Source organism: Bos taurus, chromosome 1 (genome assembly GCF_002263795.3).
Source record: "Bos taurus isolate L1 Dominette 01449 registration number 42190680 breed Hereford chromosome 1, ARS-UCD2.0, whole genome shotgun sequence".
Lineage (NCBI taxonomy): Eukaryota > Metazoa > Chordata > Mammalia > Artiodactyla > Bovidae > Bos > Bos taurus.
The window spans coordinates 34,201,286-34,217,754 of record NC_037328.1 but is presented as its reverse complement, the minus strand read 5'-3'; positions in this window follow the sequence as shown (position 1 = coordinate 34,217,754).

Below are 16,469 nucleotides of genomic sequence, written 5' to 3'. Positions count from 1 at the left end.
ATGGGTTGCCGTTTCCTTTTCCAGAGGATTTTCCAGATCCAGCAATCAAAACCGAGTCTCTGCATTGCCAGGTGGATTCTTTACTACTGAGCCACCAGGGCAGCAGCTACACTCCGATAAAAACAGAATGACTCAGGATAGAGGTGAAGAAAACCCAGATCTTGCCACCATGTCACCACTGTGAAAACTTTTCATTAGTGGAGGGTACTGGGTTGAAGGATTCAGCAACTAGAGACCTATGATTTCTTCCAAGGCCAGAGTTAAGTCTGATTTCTTTGTTGATTCTTTTACTGTAACTAGTTCAGTCTTGGGTAGGTAGAAACAATAAGCACTAACAGATAGATTAAATTCTTAATTCAACACAGAAAAATGATCATTCAACATTAGAATAATGAATGTGGTGATTTTAGAGAAGGCCTCTCTGAAACAAACACCCACACACAAATAGGTCACTGAAACTTCATTTTGAATAAACTTTTCTTTTTTAGTGAATACGGCAAAGAATGAAAAAACTTGTCTCTGATGTTCTTTGAAGCCAAGTATGCCCTATAGACATCAACAATTGATTTGAAAAACAGAATGAGAAAAAAAATAACTACAGTAAAAATGTATTTATACTGAAAAAAAAGGTCGTGTTTTTACAAACAGATTGATTCTAGACCATGTTTTGAAAATGAAGCTTCAGATTCTAGTTAAGACTTTTTTTCCTCTGTAAATTTTGTATTTCTCTAATTACAACTGCTTTAATATTAAACACTTTTCCAACCCATGCCAAGCATTTGTTTGTGAGTAATTTCCATACCTAAATAAAAAAAATTATGATGTAGACCTGCCAAATGTATTATTAAATTAGTGAATTCTAAACTAGGGCATTGTGATATCCTGGTGTGATGGAAGCAGCACTGGAGCGCTGCTGAAGCACAGGGGTTTTGATGAGATCTGCCTCACTACCAACACTTCACTCTGAAAAAGAAATAGGACAAATCCCAGCAGAAACAGGGTATCTAAGACTTGGAACAGCCATAAACAAACACAAGTACTCTAATTGGACATTTATGAGAAAGTCCAAATTGTCACAGAAATCAGAATCCTTGACAATGACTACTTATTAAAAAGTAAGGGATGGTCAGTCACCCTGCCTGTAATCAGCTCCTTCCTTGATCCTACCCTTTGCATAATCTCTATCATAGTAAATAACTCCAACATCCATCTGACAGCCTAAGCCAATACCTGGATTCATGTTTGTCTTTTTCATTAGCCTCCTACTTATACCCCAATAGCCTTGCCCAAGATCAGTGAAAGCGCCTCACTCATGCTACCCTTCTATTAATATGTACTAATACCAGAAGAGGTTTGGCCATTTTTTTTTCCAACAAACTATTCTGGATATTTGAGAGTTAGCAGTTTAATAATATGTCCCTTCTTTGGGCTAGAATCTTCTTTTTTCTCAATGAGATGGAATGTTCAAGACCCTAAGAGATAGAAGCTATTGATGCAATGCCTAGACAGTATCACATATTACTGCATGCTTCTCTAAACATGAACATATTCAATCATATGAACAGTCCTAGGCTCCTGAAGATGGATGGCTGAATGGTCTTGCTCTCACTTATAACTGAAACTCAGTAGAGGTTGAACTTCCAAGAAAGCATGTTTTGAGAATTGGAATTTCTCTCCTGAGACAAAGATTGTTGGCCATGATAAATCCGATTAAAACTTCAGTTTTTCATACACAAAGGTAGTTTCTTCTTAATTTTTTAAGAAGCCAAGTCTATCAAAAAATAACTAAGAAAGATTATTAAAAGGGTTGCTTATTGCAAGTACTGAAAAATACTGAAAAATCATTTACATGTTCCAGGTACTGTATTAAACTTAGTGAATATGACAATAAGCAACACAAACAAAAATCCCTCTCCACAAGAAAAACTATATATATTTTTTTCTTAAAATAGTTAGCTCACTGTTAAAGACCAAAGTTATCATGGCCCACCTAAGAACAATTCATCTTGTTTTGGTTTTGTTTCTGTGAGAAATAAAAGTTTTTATGCAACAGAATGCCAGAGATCTCAATCTCCATTTGGAGACTGATGACACTGAAACTTTCCACTCTCCTATGTCCCTACAGAGAGGACATTTATTATGTGTATTTTCTCTGTAACCATTCCAATATTGTCCTGGGAACATTTTCCCTAGTGGATCCTTTCTGATGACCTGGCCAATCAAGATTGGAAAAAGGTTAGACAAGCTGCTCAGATTCATTCCTGCAATGGTGACCTAAAGAAACTGCCCATTATGTGCTGCTACCTGGAATCCAGTTTCTGCCCTGCTTTCTCAGCATCCAATTATCCTTGTGAGCTCCATAAATTACTGCATAAAATTTTCCTCTGCTTAGTTAGCTTCGGTTTCCCTCGTTTGCAGTCCAAGATTCCTAATAGATAGACCATGGATTCTTCCAGAGGTGCTGATTGCATTCCCTGGGCTCAGAGCATGCCTTATTGTGCCTGGCAACAAGCACTGAGACAAGTATATTTTACTTTGAAAATGAAATAGCACAAAAAGATGGTTTTAAGACTCATCCACTAATTTATTCCTATAAATTATTCCTTGTGATTAACGTAGCTAGTAGCTAAAACTGTTGCTTGGACACAACACAGAAATGTCAGAAAATTATTTTTCTGGGTAGTAAAAAGCTACTGACTTTTATACCAGATTATTATTACAGCAATTACACAGCTGACATGCAGAAGCCTTGAAGATATGTGGCCCTCGGGATAGCAAATAAGAAGTCTGAAATAAATGAAACTCAAATACCAGAATCGTGTTGATGGTCAGCACTGCTCCTTTTGGCAAGAAAGCAGTTTCTTCTCTTCCAAGAGAGAATTTGCATGACACTTGCCATGGATATTACTTTTCTTCCCTGTCACACATTAACTGACTACCCAGGTGCTCAGAGCAAGAAGAGTAACACCAAGTGCTTATTAAAACAAAACAAAACAAAAAAGAAACACCTTTCAAGAATGCACAATGTAGTCACAAATATGAATGCCTTGGTAATTAATAACTTGGGCTAGCTTGTAGCCTAAATCAATAATGGTTTATTTTGCCCATCTCAAATATATAAAATTCCAGTCATGATCTGTTCTCGCACTCCTTGCCATAAGAGCTAAAAGCAAAGCCTGTGTCAAATTCTTGATTCTATATCTACTGGAGACACAATACCAGAGATAAAACCTAATGAGTTTCTATAAACACAACCAATTTGTTAGCATTGACTGGTCACTTCAGTGAAAGAACCAGTCAATTTAATCAAATTGGCCAAACTGGCCTTAAGCTGAAGTGACAAATGGATGCAGTCAAAATAATCAAACAACATAAACAGACTGTGTGTGTTCATTTCAGTATCCTTATTATGCTTCTGAATCTTAATATTTTTTTGCTAATAAGTGCTAGTCTCTGCTGAGTAGGAAAACATTAGTATTGAGGATCACAAAGTAAGATGCCTGCTTACCCTAGTGGTCATAACCAATCATCTGAATGAGCAAAACCTGTAAGCAAATGGACTCAACCTTCCCCCAACCTCTTGACTGAGGGCATGCCCAGGAGTCCTACACCAGGTTTTCTAATCATTGGCTTGTGAAGAATCCAGAAGAGACATTGCCCCTAGCCACAGTATAATTGGTTATATACATACAGCATAAACATACGTTAACTGGACAGTGGACACAGGAATACTGAATTAGAAAACATACCCAAGTGACTCCACCAGGAATCTAAGAAGAATAGACAGCAGAGAGGGCTTTCTAAAGCCCCAAACAATCACAGTAATTCACTTCCAACTGTTGCCCTGCTGGCACTCTTCCTAAGCAGACAGTGGAGGGCTGCTGCATCTCTCAGATAACAAGGTAATTAATGTTAAAAAGGAAGACCATATTGAGGAGGGTCAGTGGTAGCTTCAGAATTATAAAAAGGTAGAATTAAAGAGCCTATTTCCATTTGGTGCTTTTTTTTTTTTTTTTCTAAGGCTTATTTTAAAAAAGATTTGAAAAGGCAGGGGTAGAGATGTGAATAAACAAAAGCTATTATAGGAAAATGAAATTCCTTCCCTCTTGGCCTCTTGCTATTACAGAACTTTTCTGAAGCCCCAATGGCATTTTATAACCCAACTTTCCAAAATTATTCATCTACTTAAAAAAACACAGATCATAGAACATATTCATAAACACCTTTTGGGGTAATGACATCCTTTCAGGGTGCCCCAACTCTCCACCCTGATTCTATACTTTGCAGGTAAATACATAATTACTATTTGTTAATTATCCAAACTACAATTACCATCCCATAACATCTGGAGAAATTTTACCATCAGAAGATAGTGATGGGCTTGCATAAAGCTATATGGAAGGATTATATAAGATTTGTTTTTCCCAGCTGGCGCTAGTGGTAAAGAATACACCTGCCAATGCAGAAGATGTAAGAGATGTGGGTTTGATCCTTTGGTCAGGTACATAACTTGGAAGAAGGCATGGCAACCCACTCCAGTATTCTTGCCTGGAGAATCCCATGGAGAGAGGAGCCTGGTGGGCTGTCCATGGGGTCACAAAGAGTCAGACATGACTGAGTTGACTTAGCATGCACATAAGATTTAAATATCCTACTTTAAAAAGACTAAGAGAAATTTAATATTTTTTCAAATCTATGACATTTATGTCATAATAAATAACAATAGTAAATGTGGTGTTTAAGTAAATATGAAGCATAAGAAAATATTCTGCCTTATGCAGCACCTAAAGAAATGAAAATAGATAGCTAACGAGAATTTGCTGCATGCCTCAGGAAACTCAGACAGGAGCTCTGTATCAACTTAGAGGGGTGGGATGGGGAGGGAGATGGGAGGAAGTTTCAAAAGGGAGAGGATATATGTATACTTATGACTGATTCATGTTGCAGTTTGACAGAAAACAACAAAATTCTGTAAAGCAGTTATCCATCAAATAAAAATAAATAAATTATAAAAAAAAGAAAAGAAATGAGACCTTGAGAAATATTATTAGGCTTTCCTTAGAGAAAGATGTAATCCTAAACATGATAGTAGTTCACATGAACTAAACACTTTCTCTGGGCTTCTCCGGTGGCTCGGTGGTAAATAATCTGCCTGCCAATGCAGGAGACATAAGAGACATGATCCCTGGGTTGGGAAGATCCCCTGGAGTAGGAAATGTCAATCCAATCCAGAATTCCCAGTCCCATGGACAGAGGAGGCTGGTGGGCTACAGTCCATGGGATTGTAAAGAGTCGGACACGACTGAAAGACTAAACAACAAATACTTACTCTCTGTAAATACTAGACTTAGTGTTCTAATGCATTGAAACATTTAACACATTTAAATTGCAAAACAACCCTACCTGGTAGTTATGACTTTCATCCTCATTGTTTTAAAGTGAGAAAAGAAGACTGAGGCACAGAGAAGTTGAGCAGCTTACAAAGGTAATACAGCTAATAAGTGGATAAGCAAGGATTTAAATGCTGAAAATATAGTTTTGAGATCCATACCCTTAATCTATACATATAGAAGCCTTAAAATAAACCATCTGGATATCTGTGTAAACGAAATGTATATAGCTTAGTTTTGAACATAATGTTGGATATGCAGGACAAGCTCTCTAGAATGCTAATATTAATGGCAGAAGAAAAAAATTATAGTAAATAGTATATAAATTCTGTACTGTATTCTAAAATTGTTAGGACGTATGTGTATATACCATACTCACACACTTAATTACTTAGTGGTGAAATCTATGTCCGGAAATGATACCCGTTACAGAAAGTTTTTAAAGGAGTTTTAATTTCTTCTCTACCTATAATGTCTGCTTTTGGGGGTTTCCCAGGTGGCACTAGTGATAAAAAACCCACCTGCCAATGCATGAAACGTCGGTTTGATCTCTGGATTGGGAAGATCCCCTAAAGGAGGACATGGCAACCCACTCCAGTATTCTTGCCTGAAGAATCCCATGGACAGAGGTGCCTGGTGGGTACAGTCCATGCGGTCACAAAGAGTTGTACATGACTGAAGCGACTTAGCACACAGCACGTCTGCTTTTTGAATGAGTATTCAGTATTATTCTTTTTTATCATAAATAAAATTGATCAGTTTGGATTATAGCAAACTATCTTGAGTAAAATTACTTTATAAGTCTTAATAAGCTTCTAGAGAGTGTGTATATTAACAACTATTATCCTACATTCACAGTCAAAACAGGACAAGTTTAATGGTTTCATTAAAAGCCTGACAGATAGAGGAAAAGTCAGAACTTGGATTTCAAACTCAAGGAAACAGTTGGATAAAATCTATGATACTGGGTATTTCTTAAAATGTGCCTTAAAAGCATGTTAAATGACTATGATATGGAGCAACTATAGCTCTGGTTTTCCTTCCAATCTCTTAGTTCTGTTTACACAAGCACACAGCCCACCACCAACTCCACTACAGTAAAGCAGCAGAAAAAAATGAGGATCACTAAAGAAAAAGCTTAAAAGGCTCACAACTCCTGAAAGTGAGGTATGCCATAAACACAGGAAGAGGACAGTCCTCATTTCCAAGCAATAGAAAGTCCACAGAGCATTTTTCACCAAGAGAAGGTCTGCCTCATTAACCTTTAGGTGACGGCAACTGAGGGAGACAGCAGAAAAAAGGGCTTGGAACAGCTCTAGGAAAGATGACAATGGGTCAGAAGTAAGATAGGTTGTGACAGGGACGATCTCTAAAGGAGAGAAAAACATGGACATCGGCGACACAAATGGGAAGTGACAGGACGAAACTGTTTGGGACTGTAAATGAGCTCAGTGGGAAAAGAATTGGAACATGCATTGGAGTGAAACCACTGAATTATGGGATTATGCCCCCAGAACTTTTAACATAGCAATATGGTCTCTCGGCCCACAGAGCAGGCCTAGATTTATTACACAGCCTCCTGCCTTCCACATCCTGTTCTCAGAGAAGTCTACTGTGACTGGAAAATGAGCCAACCCTTTTCTTTTTTACCTCTTCTTTGCTTCCCAAATTAGAGAGAAAACATAAACGTAAATTTTCCCTGTTTGGTTGCATTCTCACTGAAAGGTGACATTTTAGAAAATCCTGGTGAGAATATTTAATTCTGTGTTTTCTTCTATCAGGGCTGATGTCCTTTGAAGATGCTAATGGTCCCTCTCCTGTTCAGAGCCTAGTACGTTCACCTCTAATTCTTTTCTATAAAAGATCTTTTAAAATACAATCTTGGATATAAACGTCTCAACGTATCCCATGTATGAGCCTCAGGTGTTTCTCGGCTGGATTTCCCCCCACAGGTGCTGTTAATAGATTGGAGTTAGTAAGGAGGCCCCTCACTCTGAAATCTAGGTCACAAACTGATTGCTCCTTGTTCAGCATCCACTTTGTAGGGAGAGCATCACTCCACCTGAAATTAAAGATAGTTAGCATCTCTCTAATCTGGTGAAGCGTTGCAGACCTAATGTAAGTGAGTCCAGTGGGGGCGCATCAGCTGACAGGTCCTGAATGCTGGACAGCCAGAGCTGTGGGAACTGTTCACTTGACCCCACACAGTCCCATTTTCACCTGCGAACCCAAATGAACGCTTAATGCGCTGTGTGCTCAGTGCTGCTCTGCATGCTTTACTTGCTTGAGAACAAATGGTATAAGGTGAACAATAGTAGTCAGGAAGTAGGTTTGTTTGAGTACAGTTTTTGAAACAAAATTTTTTATTCGATGCCTGTTTTCAATAGAACACACATACTCACATGAAAAGAGTAATTATAAGTCAGAGATTGAAAGCAAACAAAACTCAGAGATCTTGTGAAACAAAGCACTGCTGTGTCTGGAATGAAATGGCTGCTTTACAACAAAGCACAGGGTGATAGAGCTATGAGGGCATGGCAAAGGATGTGCTTTAATTTGTCCACATTTATAAGCCCCTGCACTAGATGGAATTCTCCATCCCGGGGGAAAAAATGAGTGATTTGCAGGGTTTGGATAGATATATTAATTAATTAGAAAGGTTTGGGGGGAAAGATAGCATGAGAATAGACTGGAAGTCCATCACCTCATCATTTACTACATACTGGATGGATAGGGGTGGGGTACAGGATTTGCCAAAACACAAACATATACAGAAGCTTGAACTTCTTCCTCTAAGTCACTCCAGGTCTCTCTCCAGAGAAGGAAGCGTGATGGTCCTTCAAGGTCCACACTCCTCATGTGAAGGGAAGCCCTGGGACAAACAAGAGCAACTACTGACCTCTGGCAGGTTTCACTTCAAGGTGTCATGCTACGGGATCAATTCTGCTATTTTCCTGTCTGTGAGACAGATGCAAGAGAAAACATCACATGGCCTATACGAGCTTTCACAAGTTGTGAGCAGGATTTCCCAGGTGAGCGAAAAGTATAACCTCAAGGAAGAGGGGCTTCACACCGTCAAGGCTGGCAGGATCAGGAAGCAGAGTGAGGAGACAGAACAAAGGGTAGGGTGTATTTCAGTGCCTCAGAGAGCAGGGGCGGAGGTGATGCAGAGAGCACCAGGTGATATTCACACTCATTACTAGTACTATCCACAGGAGGTACTGACATGCCAGCACTTGGAAGTGACCACAGCAGGGACACTGCTGCCTGCAATTGTTCAAGGGGAAATACAAAGTCTTGGGGAAAGAACAAGAATCAGAGGGGATGTTTTCAAAGAAGAGGGAATACATTTCTTTCCATTCCTTTTCCATTTAAAGTCTAGGAACTGGCTTAGTGCATGCGTGCTCATAGTCATTTCTGACGCTGTGTGACCCCCAGGACTATAACCCACCAGGTTCCTCTGTTTATGGAATTTTCCAGGCAAGAATACTAGAGTGGGTTGCCATTCCCTTCTCCAAGGGATCTTCCCAATCCAGGGATCCAAACCACATCTCCTGTGTCTCCTGCATTGGCAGGCAGATTCTTTACCACTGAGCCACCTGGGAAGCTCAACTGGTCTAGTAAGGGGAATCAAATGCCTTAGAAACAAAATTCTGGGACTACTATTTTTAAAAGATGCTAGTACAATTGGCTTTGCTCCAATATGAAAAATATAATTTCCAATGAAAACAAAACTCTTAATGTGGAGGAAATAATACTGAGATATATAAATACATTCAAAGTTGTCATATTTTATCATTATTGGCTTATCATGTTACATACTGCATTTGTTATCAATTTGAGCAGGAAGATAAATACTTATAAAAATTAAAATTAATTTAAAATAATAGAGCTTATGCCTTCAAAATAGTGATTCCTCACACACACACAAAACAGAAAAAGACATAATCTATATTTTTATAAATGCTTCTAAAGCAAATCATACAAAAATGTTTTAAAAATAAGCATAAGATAAAAAATAAAGTACTGAAATTATGTTTTAAAAGTAAATGTCTGAAAGAACAAAATATGATTCAATTTTAGCAAATTAATTATATTCATTGCTCTTTAAAAACAAATGTATTTAGTAAGTTTAAGAACAAATTTATTATTCTGTGTCATTTGGAATCAAATCAGTCAACCAATAAAAGTTTCAAGATCAATAACATCAATTTTATTTCACAAGAATTCATAGCAGACAATACCATTAAGTATATATACCTTTTAGTGTAGGTGAAAGGGAATAGAAAGTAGGAAAATATGATGAAAGTAAATCCAGAGAAACAAAATACAAGTCTACAATCCCTTATAAGAAACTCATGGACTCAATGGATTTTGCACATATCATATTTTGTATAATATCTCCAGCCATACTCTGTAACATATTGTTTCTCAATATTTATCCCACAAAGTGGGATAAATAAGAATGTCAATGCTAAATTGGTGTAGGTCAAGTTTTGTTGCCAAATGTGATTTGGTGCCAAACTAAAAGAAAAAAAAAAGATTGTTTTCATAGTTTGCTATCTTGTAGAAGTGCAGAAGTAGGGTTATATATCTATATTTTATGTGCACACACAACACTAAGTACTTCACTGATGATGCATTTTTGCATCCTTTAGAAGTAATGTGACTAGATGTAGTAATTCTATGGGAACTTAAAAGGGAAGGGTTTATGTTTACTGACTTTCAGAGGACTTTGGCACTATGCAGAAATTACAGTCTGGTGCTATGCAGAAATGCTTATGTGCCAGAAGGATAATGACTGAATTGGGGATGTTAACAGAAAGAGATTTACAAACAGTGTTCAAATATAATTTCAAATGTTGTAAATGTTTGAAAGGTTGCTAAATAAACAGTTTTAAAATTTTAATCACTTCTTCACTAAGTTATTGAGAAATACATGAAGCTCATCCACTGTAAGGCTTTTTATCCTGGAAATGCTATATACTGCAAGCAGGAATCATAGAGGATGATCCATACTTTGAAACAGCTCTTTGATCTCAGTAGGAGTCTTGGGATGGTGGAGCTGGTTATTATAATGCTGTAGAGACTAAACAGTGGTTATAGCGATATGATCATGAGACATCTCTTGTAGTTTCTTACTGATGTTGATATGCCTAGAACTGAGATTGATAGCCAATTGACTCAAAACCCTACTTAATATGTTTAAGTAAAACAAAAACAAAGCAAACAGAAATCAGAGGTCTGGTGAACAAAAGCCTAATATAAGTCACCATAATAGTCACAGATTTTCACCCTATGACCAGACCGGAGTCAATCTATACACTGCTGCTGCTGCTGCTGCTGCTAAGTCGCTTCAGTCGTGTCTGACTCTATGCGACCCCATAGACGGCAGCCCACCAGGCTCCCCCGTCCCTGGGATTCTCCAGGCAAGAACACTGGAGTGTGTTGCCATTTCCTTCTCCAATGCATGAAAATGAAGAGTGAAAGTGAAGTCTCTCAGTCATGTCCAACTCTTCTTGACCCCATGGACTGCAGCCTACCAGGCTCCTCCGTCCATGGGATTTTCCAGGCAAGAGTACTGGAGTGGGTTGCCATTGCCTTCTGTAATCTGTACACTAGGAGTCCCTGACATGTATGTAAATCCCATATACTTTTCTTAAGAGACTTGAAGTCATTTACCATGTAACTGAATTAGAGAAAATAAATGGGGTTACTGGAAGCTGGATCTGAAGTGAGATAAGCTCTGGGCATTCAGAACACTCCGTGGTTTGGACATAAGGTGATAAATGGAGTTTTGCTCTGGGCCTGTCTCTGTTTTCCCACTTCCAGAACATAAAGATGAAAAGGATATGTTTAGAAATTAATATAATTAATTAGATACATTTATTCAAATGATCCTATTTCTAATTCTGTGACTTATCAAATGGAGCAATCTTAAGTTACTACATAGGAAGTTAGCCTTGGTGTTTATTGGAGTTAATCTTTACATATGAAGAGTTATCTATCATTATATTATCATACAATTAATCAAAAACTTTGTAAAGTTTGATTTACGAGGTTCTGCAAATCTTCTCTATCAGAAAAAGCATATGTAAAGGCCACCTCTTATCAAATTTCATTTAAAGGACAGCTTCCCAACCAATGTGCTACAGAAACAGTTACAGTATTAATTTGATAATTATAACACTTTTGTGATTAAAAAATTCTCTTCACCAATTTAGAAATTCATCTTAGAGAATACAACATGCATTGGTATAACTAAGTTCATTTTTGATAAATAAACTTACAAGTAATATATTTTATTTATGTAACATTTAGATGTCACATAGCATAATAATTGAGAACATGAGCTCTTTATCCAGGTTCCTCCATCCATGGGATTTTCCAGGCAAGAGTACTGGAGTGGGGTGCCATTGCCTTCTCTGCTTTATTTAAATACCTGTATGTAAATTCACTTTTACTAGTGTGTCTAGTGTGTGCATGCTCAGTCATGTCTGACTCTTTGCGATCCCATTAACTATAGCCCACCAGGCTCCTCTGTCCATGGGATTTCCAAGGCAAGAATACTGGAGTTGGTTGCCATTTCCTCCTCCAGGGGATCTTCCCGACCCAGGGATCTAACATGTGTCTCTTGCCTCTCCTGCAATGACAGACAGATTCTTTACCATTTGCACTACAAGGGAAGCCCTCATTTTCACTACCTACCACCTAAGTGATCCTGGTCTAGTTTATTAATTTCTCTGTGCCTCAGTGTCCTTCAATTTCTCTAATATAAGATGAAGTTTCAAAAATATTTTTTCTCTTACACTTCACGTAAATCTCAAAATGAAGAACATATTCTACTTCATTAGATTAAGAATTATAAGATCACTAAAGTAAAATGTATGTACACCACCAAAGACACAGTCATAATAATGATGATAGTAACAATAATAAAGTATTATTATAACAATAAAGGTTTAGATTAAATACTGAAGTATAATTATTTAATCTTGACAATATCATTACAATTTATCTATATACTATCAACAAAATTTGGAAAATGAAATAAAACTACTATTCATAATAGACTCCCAAACTAAATTAATTACAATTAATTTAATGAAAGGAATGTGGCCTTTAAACTGAAAACTTCAAAACCTTGCTTTGAAAAAAAAGGATATAAATACAGGAGATACACTGAGCTCTTGGATTAGACAATTCAATGTTATTAAAACATCCATTTCCCCTAAACTGATCTATAGAGTCAATGCAATCCAAATAACCCCTTGGGATAAATGCCTCTAAAATCTGAGATAAAAGTAAATTTTAAACACAAACCCTGTCCCCTACCAGACTGCTCAAAAAGTAGGGAGGTAAAATAAGAGCAATTTCAGAAATGTAACATCTATAAAAATTGCATTTTATGCATCCTAAGAAGATTAATGCAGCATTTGCTCCAGCAAAATGAAGAAAACATATATAGTCAAGAGGAGTCTAAGGAGACATCACAAAACTGCAATGTGGTAACCTCAATGCAATCCTAGAACTGAAAAAAAGATGTTAGGTAAATAATAGGATTACTAGGTCTATACAGTCAAAGCTATGGTTTTTCCAGTAGTCATGTATAGATGTGAGAGTTGGACTATAAAGAAGGCTGAGCACCAAAGAATTGATGCTTTCGCCCTAGGGTGTTGAAGAAGACTCTTGAGAGTATCTTGGACTGCCAGGAGATCAAACCAGTCAATCTAGAGGAAATCAATCCTGGATATTCATGGGAGGGACTGATGCTGAGGCTGAAGCTTCAATAATTTGGCTACCTGATGCAAAAACCTGACTCATTGGAAAAGACCCTGATGTTGGGGAAGACTGAAGGCAGAAGAAGGGGAAAACAGAAGATGAGATGGTTGGATGGCATCACCAACTCAATGAACACGAGTTTGAGCTACAGCCAGGAGATGAAGGACAGGGAAGCCTGGCATGTTGCAGTCCAATGGGTCACAAACAGTCGGACACAACTAGGAGACTGAACAACAAAAGAATACTAGGTAAATACTTAGGAAATCTAAATAAAGTATTGCCTTTAGTTATACAGGTCAGGAAGCAACAGTTAGAAGTGGACATGGAGCAATAGACTGGTTCCAAATAGGAAAAGGAGTACATCAAGGCTGTATATTGTCACCCTCCTTATTTAACTTATATGCAGAGTACACCATGAGAAACGCTGGGCTGGAAGAAGCACAAGCTGGAATCAAGATTGCTGGGAGAAATATCAATAACCTCAGGTGTGCAGATGACACCACCCTTATGGCAGAAAGTGAAGAGGAACTAAAAACCTCTTGATGAAAGTGAAAGAGGAGAGTGAAAAAGTTGGCTTAAAGCTCAACATTCAGAAAACAAAGATCGTGGCATCTGATCCCATTACTTCATGGGAAATAGATGGGGAAAAAGTGGAAACAGTGTCAGACTTTATTTTTGGGGACTCCAAAATCACTGAAGATGGTGACTTCAGCCATGAAATTAAAAGACACTTACTTCTTGGAAGAAAAGTTATGACCAACCTAGGTAGCATATTGAAAAGCAAAGACCCTACTTTGCCAACAAAGGTCCTTCTAGTCAAGGCTATGGTTTTTCCAGTAGTCATGTATGAATGTGAGAGTTGGACTGTGAAGAAAGCTGAGCACTGAAGAATTGATGCTTTTGAACTGTGGTGTTGGAGAAGACTCTTGAGAGTCCCTTGGACTGCAAGGAGATCCAGCCAGTCCATTCTAAAGGAGATCAGTCCTGGGTGTTCTTTGGAAGGACTGATGCTAAAGCTGAAACTCCAGTACTTTGGCCACCTCATGCGAAGAGTTGACTCATTGGAAAAGATTCTGATGCTGGGAGGGATTGGAGGCAGGAGGAAAAGGGGACAACAGAGGATGAGATGGCTGGATGGCATCACCGACTCAATGGACGTGAGTTTGAGTGAATTCTGGGAGTTGGTGATGGACAGGGAGGCCTGGTGTGCTGCGATTCATGGGGTCGTAAAGAGTCGGACACGACTGAGCAACTGAACTGAACTGAACTGACATAACTTGATGACATAACAATACTGGGTTATTTACTGTACCAAATACACTGTAAGGTGCTAATAATAGGGGAAACAGTGTGGGTATATAGGAACTTTTTGTACTGTAGTCTTGCTGCTGCTGCTGCTGCTAAGTCGCATCAGTCATGTCCGACTCTGTGCAACCCCATAGATGGCACCCAACAGGCTCCTCCATGCCTGGGATTCTCCAGGCAAAAATACTGGAGTGGGTTGCCATTTCTATATAAATCTAAAACTGTTCTAAAAACATAAAGTTCACTTGAAAAATCAGTATGATTTAGGCCCTCCTATTTTCCCCTTCTTAGAGATGAGAAAACTGAGGCACGATATAATTTTGTTATTTCCCCCCAAAGCACACAGCTAGTAATTTGTAAAGCCAATATATTCTACCCTTAAAGTTTCACTCCAGCATCCATGCTCTTAATTATTATGCTATATGTATGTAAAGACCTAAGGCTAAGAGAAGTAAGTTGTCATGAGTCTTTTGTTGCTATATCAAATCATCCTGATCAGAAAAATTAAGAGGAGGTTCTTTCAATAACTTTCTAGCAGAAACAGGATAAGGAGGAAGTATTTCATTTCCTTACTTTCTCGACAAGTGAGAGCAGCCAAGAATACTATTTAAATGCTACTCTTGGTTTTCTGGTTATGAGGACCTCACATAGCATTCAGTCAGTTAGTTCAATTCAGTTGCTCAGTCGTGTCCAACTCTTTGCGACCCCATGAATCACAGCATGCCAGGCCTTCCTGTCTAACTCCAACTCCCGGAGTTTACCCAAACTCATGTCCATTGAGTCAGTGATGCCATCCAAACATCTCATCCTCTCTCGTCCCCTTCTCCTCCTGCCCCCAATCTCTCCCAGCATCAGCATCTTTTCCAATGAGTCAACTCTTCGCATGAGGTGGCCAAATTATTGGAGTTTCAGCTTCAACATCAGTCCTTCCAATGAACACCCAGGACTGATCTCCTTCAGAATGGACTGGTTGGATCTCCTTGCAGTCCAAGGGACTCTCAAGAGTCTTCTCCAACACCACAGTTCAAAAGCATCAATTCTTCGGCACTCAGTTTTCTTCACAGCCCAACTCTCACATCCACACATGACTACTGGAAAAACCATAGCCTTGACTAGACGGACCTTTGTTGGCAAGTAATATCTCTGTTGGAGAAGGCAGTGGCACCCCACTCCAGTACTCTTGCCTGGAAAATCCCATGGACAGAGGAGCCTCGTGGGCTGCAGTCCATGGGGTCGCTAGGAGTCGGACACGACTGAGCGACTTCCCTTTCACTTTTCACTTTCATGCATTGGAGAAGGAAGTGGCAACCCACTCATGTTCTTGCCTGGAGAATCCCGGGGACAGGGGAGCCTGGTGGGCTGCGGTCTATGGGGTCATACAGAGTTGGATACGACTGAAGTGACTTACCTTACCTTACCTTAATGTCTCTGCTTTTTAATATGCACTCTAGGTTGGTCATAACTTTCCTTCCAAGGAGTTAGATTCTTTTAATTTCATGGCTGCAATCACCATCTGAAGTGATTTTGGAGCCCTCCTGCTTAGCGTTACCAGGATTATAATAAAAGAATCCATATGCAAATGAAGTAAATAGTAGTAAGAGGTGAGGTAATTGGTATTTTAGCTATATCCAACTTAAGGGCCCTTCAGGTATTACATAAAGCAAATGCCCTTATGAGTATACAGTGGAAGAGACAAATAGATTCAAGGGATTAGATCTGATAGAGTGCTTAAAGAACTATGGACGGAGGTTTGGAACATGGTATCAGAGCCAGTGACCAAAAACATCCCAAGAAATTCAACATGGCAAAATGGTTGTCTCAGGAGGACTTAAAAATAGCTAAGAAAAGAAGAGAAACAAAAGGCAAAGGAGAAAAAGAAAGGTATACCCAACTCTGCATCTTTGGAATGCAGAGTTCCAAAGAATAGCAAGGAGAGATAAATTTTCTTAAGTGATCAACACAAAGAAACAGAAGAAAACAATGGAATGGGAA